Source organism: Adelges cooleyi, unplaced genomic scaffold, assembly GCF_023614345.1.
Source record: "Adelges cooleyi isolate 19-005CV unplaced genomic scaffold, UGA_ACOO_1.1 ACOO_flye_CR_arks_rails_tigmint_CR_PRNA_8, whole genome shotgun sequence".
Classification (NCBI taxonomy): Eukaryota; Metazoa; Arthropoda; class Insecta; order Hemiptera; family Adelgidae; genus Adelges; species Adelges cooleyi.
The window spans coordinates 5910373-5917933 of record NW_026096513.1 but is presented as its reverse complement, the minus strand read 5'-3'; positions in this window follow the sequence as shown (position 1 = coordinate 5917933).

Sequence of the window (7561 nt, the reverse complement as noted above, 5' to 3'; positions counted from 1 at the left end):
AATGTATTGTGCCCTCAAGTTAACCATAAATTTGATTAGACGGACATTGTTTTTTGTAGAACGTAACTTATTCACCTTATTTTATAGGTTAAATTATATTTCAACATTTTGAAATAATAATTGTGTTCGAAATATTTGGAATATTAAATATTTTTAACAATATTTTCATGCATAGCTAACTAAAATTGTTTACTGTCAAAGATATAATTCATCCGGCTCAAGTGTTTTTAGAAACATTGTATTATGTGCTGTTGTTTTCCAAATACTATTGCCATTTGCGTCATACTTTAATAAATCTGTTTCTATTGTATAGTTTGAATAACATTTGTTATATAATGTATATTATATTCAATTGAATATTTTTTTGACACATAAGTTTGCAAATTTAGTAATTGTAAATGTTTTTTAAAAAGGAAAATTAAAACTTAGAATTATTTAAAAAAAAAAAAGTGTTTTTTCCTTAATGTATTATGTGTATTCCACATAAAACATTTATTTGATATATCTATACCATTGATTCGAATACCGTCCTCCTAGAGAGAAAATATATATAGTTGATCCCACTTAAAATATGGTTCATGTAGGGACACGATTAATTTATAGTTGGCCCATATAAATATTTTATTAGAATAACTTGTTATTTAGTTATATGAACAAGAAATTTATTGAGCCCTTAAAATGTGCTTACTTTTAGTGGGATCAAATTTTAATAACTCAGTACAAATAGAAATGTATTGTGCTTTCATATTAACCATAAATTTGGTTGGACCGACATTGTTTTTTGTAGAACGTAACTTATTTACCTTATTTTATAGGTTAAATTATATTTCAACATTTTGAAATAATAATTGTGTTCGAAAAACTTGGAATATTAATTATTTTTAACAATATTTTCATGCATAGCTAACTAAAATTGTTTACTGTCTAAGATATAATTCATCCGGATCAATTGTTTTTAGAAACATCGTATTATGTGCTGTTTTTTTCCAAATATTATTGCCATTTGCGTCATACTTTAATAAATCTGTTTCTATATACTTTGAATAACATTTGTTAAATAATGTATATTATGTTCAATTGAATATTTTTTTGACACATAAGTTTGCAAATTTAGTAATTGTAAATGTTTTTTAAAAGGGAAAATTAAAAATTAGTATTATTTAAAAAAAAAAAAGTGTTTTTTCCTTAATGTATTATGTGTATTCCACATAAAACATTTATTTGATATATCTATACCATTGATTTTAATACCGTCCTCTTAGAGAAAAAAAATATATAGTTGATCCCACTTAAAATATGGTTCATATAACGACACGATTAATTTATAGTTGGCCCAATTAAATATTTTATTAGAACAACTTGTTATTTAGATATATAAACTAAAATAGTATTAAGTCCCTATAATATGCGTATTTTTAGTGGGATCATATTTTTAATAACTCAGTACAACTAGAAATGTATTGTGCCCTCAAGTTAACCTTAAATATGATTGGACCGACATTGTTTTTTGTAGAACGTAACTTATTCACCTTATTTTATAGGTTAAATTATATTTCAACATTTTGAAATAATAATTGTGTTCGAAATATTTGGAATATTAAATATTTTTAACAATATTTTCATGCATAGCTAACTAAAATTGTTTACTGTCAAAGATATAATTCATCCGGATCAATTGTTTTTAGAAACATCGTATTATGTGCTGTTTTTTTCCAAATATTATTGCCATTTGCGTCATACTTTAATAAATCTGTTTCTATATACTTTGAATACTATTTGTTAAATAATGTATATTATGTTCAATTGAATATTTTTTTGATACATAAGTTTGCAAATTTAGTAATTGTAAATGTTTTTTAAAAATAAAAATTAAAAATTAGTATTATTTTAGAAAAAAAAGTGTTTTATCCGTAATGTATAATGTGTACTCCACATAAAACCTATATTTTTAAATCTATACCATTGCTATGTTTACTACCCTCTTCCACAGAAAAAATATATTATTGGTCCAATTTAAACTATATTAAGACAAGATTAGCTTTTATAAGGCCGAAATAAATGTTTTGTTAATTAGTTATTTGAACTAGAAATGAATTCGGCCCCTATACTATTTGTACTTTTTTTGGGTTCAAATTTTTAATAACTCAGTACAACTATAAATGTATTGTGTTCTCAAACTAACCATAATTTTGGTTGGACCGACATTGTTTTTTTGTAGAACTTAAATTATTTACCTTAACTTAAAAGTTAAATTATATATTTAAACATTTTGACTTATTTTTTTCAAAAAATATCAGGAATATTTAAAATATTCCACAATTATTTCATGTAACTATAACCAAAATTGTTTATTTCTAATGAAATGTTATTTCAGGTTTCCGTGTTTTGTAAGAACACGGTATTATGTGCTGTTTTTTTCCAAATAATAATGCCTTTGGCGTCATATTTATAAAAATATGTTTGTATATAGTTTGAATAACATTTGTTAAATAGTGTATATTATATTCAATTGAATATTTTTTTGACATATATGTTTGGAAATTTAGTAATTGTAGATGTTTTTAAATGGGAAAACTAAAACTTAGAATTTTTTTAGAAAAAAAAAGTGGTTTATCCTTAATGTATCTACACCATTGATTTGTATACTACCCTCCTCTACAGAAAAAGTATATTATTGGTCCAATTTGAACTGTATTAATGTACAGACAAGATAAATTTTTAGATAACCCAATTTAATGTTTGGTTAGAACAACTTGTTAATTAGTTATTTGAACTAAAAATGTGTTGAACCCCTATAGTATGCGTACTTTTAGTAGGAACAAATTTATAATAATTCAGTCCAACTATAAATGTATTATGCCCTCATATGAACCATAGTTTTAGTTGGACTTTGTTTTTTGTAAAGAATAACTTATTCCCCTTAATTTATATGTTAAATATTTTACCTAACATTTGGACTTTTTGGGTTCGAAAAATATTGAATATTTGATATTTTAAACAATATTTTCATGCATAGCTAACCAAAATTGTTTACGGCTAATGAAATGATTTATCCGACTTAAGTGTTTTTTAGAAACATGGTATTATGTGCTGTTATTTTACAAATAATATTGCCTTTTGCGTCATACTTAAAAAATCTGTTTCTATATAGTTTGAATAACATTTGTTAAATAATGAATAGTATATTCAATTGAATATTTTTTTGACACATGAGTTTGCATATATTTTCAACGATTAGCGATAGTGCCCCATCTAAAGAACATATTTAGAATAATCTAGTATGGGACAATAGTCAATAACACAAACAAACAATTTTCTTAAAAATCTGTTGCTAACCGAGTGTTTTTTAAAAACACGGTATTATGTACTGTTATTTAGCAAATAATATTGCCATTTGCGTCATACTTTAAAAAATCTGTTTCTATATAGTTTGAATATAGATATATATTTAATAGATAACCCAATTAAATGTTTTGTTAGAACAACTTGTTATTTAGTTATTTGAACAAGAAATTTGATGAGCCCCTATTATGTGCTTACTTTTAGTGGGATCACATTTTAAATAAGTCAGTCCAACTAGAATCGTATCGTGCCCTCATGTAACCATGGTTTTAGTTGGACCAACTTAATATTTTGAAGAGGGTAGCTTAATCACCTTAATTTATAGGTTAAATAATATATTTAAACATTTTGACTTATTTTTTTCAAAAAATATCAGGAATATTTAAAATATTCCACAATTATTTCATGCAACGATAACCAAAATTGTTTATTGCTAATGAAATGTTATTTCAGGCTTCCGTGTATTGTAAAAACATGGTATTATGTGCTGTTATTTCCCAAATAATAATGCCTTTGGCGTCATATTTTAAAAAATATGTTTCTATTGTATAGTTTTAATAACATTTGTTAAATAATGTATATTATATTGATTTGTGTACTTCCCTCTTACACAGAAAAAATACATAGTTGGTCCAATTGAACTATATTAATGCAGAGACACGATTATTTTATAGTTTGCCCAATTAAATGTTTTGTTAGAAAAACTTGTTATATAGATATTAAATACATTTTCAAGAAATAATCTTAGGGCCTAAAACCGATGAGAAATTGCAGAAATTTTTTAGTGTCAACATTTTGATTTTTATTCCAACCAATAAAATGTTATAACTACAGCTGATATTAGTTGTATATTTCTTTAAGTTATACTATTAAATATTATAATTGTAATTAATAGTAATTATCAATTACAACTATAATATTATGTCGAAATCAGAACAGATACATAATATGTAATCGCTATAACTTGTGTAATGTAGAGTTCTACATTGCATATTTTTTTTTATATCATTTAAGACAAATAACAAAAAAAAAATTGTTTCAAAAAACAACTTGATGTATGACAAAATATAAAAACAGTGAAAAAAAACTTTCAATTGCACCAACGACTTATATGCTATGAGGCATGTGTTATTTGAATTTCGTTTAGATGCTCATCGAAAGTCGAAAAATAATGTTCAATTCAAATTTTAATTATTTTCATAGATACTTTATTGCTTTTGGCCCTATTATTATTACAATAAAGTTCTACAATAAATTTAAACGTTTTAAAACACAAGCAACAAAACAAAATTTGTTATAAAATACAGCTTGATACTGTACGACAATCATAACAGAAAACAATTTTGTTTCAAAAAAATATCACTATAAAATTATATTTTTTTTTTTAGATATGTTCAAACATAAAAACTTAATAAACAGTTCTTGTTAGCAAATAGTCTATTTAATGCTTTACAATTTGGTTCTATTTTTACTTTGTTTTTTTAATCCAAATTATGTCTTAAATTGTTACATCGCAACAGTCGTTGTAAAAACGACATGTTAACTTTGCTAACAACATACTTCAATGTTAAAATATAATCGTGCAATATAAAACCATATAAATTGTAGGAAAATATTGCGTAAGTCTTAAAAAAAGTATTGATAGCATTGTTGCCAAAAAAAAATATTTAATCTAAAATTTCCTTTTAAATGCAATACATAAAATAAGAATAATTAGACATATCAAGATATTTGCTAATATTATTGAAACATCGAGATTCTACCGTGCAAGAAATAAAATAGGCCAAACATTTAAATACAGAAACAACTGCATAACAAAATATGTTAAGAAAAACACTTCGTTTTTGATAAAAAAAAAAATAATAATAAAACCATACAAATCGTTTTCGTAAAATACGAAGTTTCTTATAATATTCAATGTTTGTGATACCTTTTGGAACTTACCATTTGTTTAACTTTGTTATGGTGCAGTGGGGGGGGGGGGGAGGATCACACTCACGACTGTCTGCCTTCTAAGGCTTAATTAAGGGACAGCCTTCGCTATACAATATTTAGATACGCGGTCAGTGGAGACAAAAAAAGCTTGTTTATTTCAGTTGTTTACACTGTCTCAATCAATGCAGATAACATTTTATCTTATTAAAAAAAAAACTACTATAAAACTATACACACTATTTTGTAAAACTAACATTTCTTATTATGTTAAAACATAAAGGATTATAATACAAATTAAGTAAACAAATATTATAATAAACGTATCTCTAGACTTTGTACGGTGAATATAAATGACGATTTAAGGATCGGCCAACAGAAAGCGGACTGTCCGCGCGGACATGTCCGTCTAACTAGTCCGTTGGTTCACTGCGGACTAGGATAGTCAAATAGAATGCGGACAAGTGTGAGCGAACCAGTGTGAAAATTGCCACTACCAAGAGTGTACTGCTGGTTGTTTTTTATTTTTCACTTTTTTATCTCACGTTTTCTGTTTTCATTTTATTTTACAAAATGTCTAGCAGTTCTTCTGACAAAGAAGAATTGCTTCTTCTGCTTACCTTGAGTCAAGCAAGACGAAAAAAAGAAAATGGGTACATGAACTAAATAAAAAAAGAATATAATTTGGGGAGTTTCACCGACTATGCTGTATTCCCAACGTTCAAACTAGAACTGAACTAAATTGAATTCAATAATTTAAGAGGTCATATTTTTATGAATTGTTTTAAGCCAGACTTTAAACACTAAAATATTAGCCAGAAACTTGATGTTTTAATATACTAGTCACTTTATATATTAGCTTGTTAATATACTATATCATTATCTATCTATGATTATCTATAATTTCACCACTACTTTAAATTAATTTGGTACTTCAACGAGACATGAAAATGCTCTTTCGTGGTTGCAGACTCAGCTGAAAATGTTTTATTAAATTTTACATTTTTGTGAAGTGTTGAAACCAGTCTTTTGCCGAATCTGTCCATTTTTCAGCGGATTCTGCGTATCATTCAAATAAACGCATTCTCCCACTAGATCAATCAATCGTTTCGTTTCATCGATCATTTTCAGTGCACAATTTTAAAATGAAAACAATTTTAAAATTAAGTACAATATGTTGTCATCAATATTGATATGAATTTAATATGAACTTTAATATGAATTTATAATTTACAATTTGTATTTAATACTTATTATAATTAACTAACATAATACTACCACTTTTCCTTAACATCGATACAACGATTATAATTTATGTTTTGTCCATTATTGGATATAACTATACGAGTGATGTGAACTGTTTGAATATCAATAACTATTAATTAAAAAAGCCAGTACAGTCAAGGCTTAGTGAGAACAGAGAATAGTAGGGAGACTCAGTCTGTTGTTAGCGCTGAAGATGACAACATCGTTGTCGTAACACGTGTACGCAAGAAGTGTATAATTTTTATGGTCTACGGTTCAAGTAGATTTTATATCTTTACTATTTAAATTATTGGTGCACTCATACAGAGCAACCTAGAAATTAACTACGGTCAAAGTGTGATTTTCTTGTGAAAGGAATATCACGAGAGTGAAAATTGTGTATTACATAGCCCCGTTATCGTAGGTCTTTCTGCAGTCTAACTTCTAGTCCTTATAATCAAAACCTTTACACGCAAAATATAAATATAGAAAAAGTCGCCAACTCTTCTAGTGGAAAAGCTTTTTGATATTTTTTTGGTTTGTTCATGTTTATCGTTAGTACTTTATCTTTATAACAGCCCATACAAATTTAGAACTAATTCGACTCTTTTTGTTGAAGAATCATGGGTTATAAACACCAAAAAGTCTCAAAAATTTTAAAATTCATACGAGATATCCTGTATGTATTGGTTTATAATGAATACACAATAATACTAATATTAATGAAATATATTGTAGCCTAGAAAAGTGCTAATGGTAATATTTTAGTTTTTATACGAGTTTGAGAACGCATTGGCCATACGATGAATGATGATGTGTTTTTATTCTGATCTAAAGTCTAAACACAACACTTCAAAAAGTAAACTATTAAAATAGTTTACACCTCATTTCAAAAACGGATTTAAATTAGGAATGGATTATTTTTATTTTTTTTTAATGTAAATGTTGTTATAACTTCAATATTATCCAGTTGAGTTATAGGAAGTAATAAAATAAATACTAACGAAATGTAAGAGCAAAATGATTTATTAATCAATCAAGA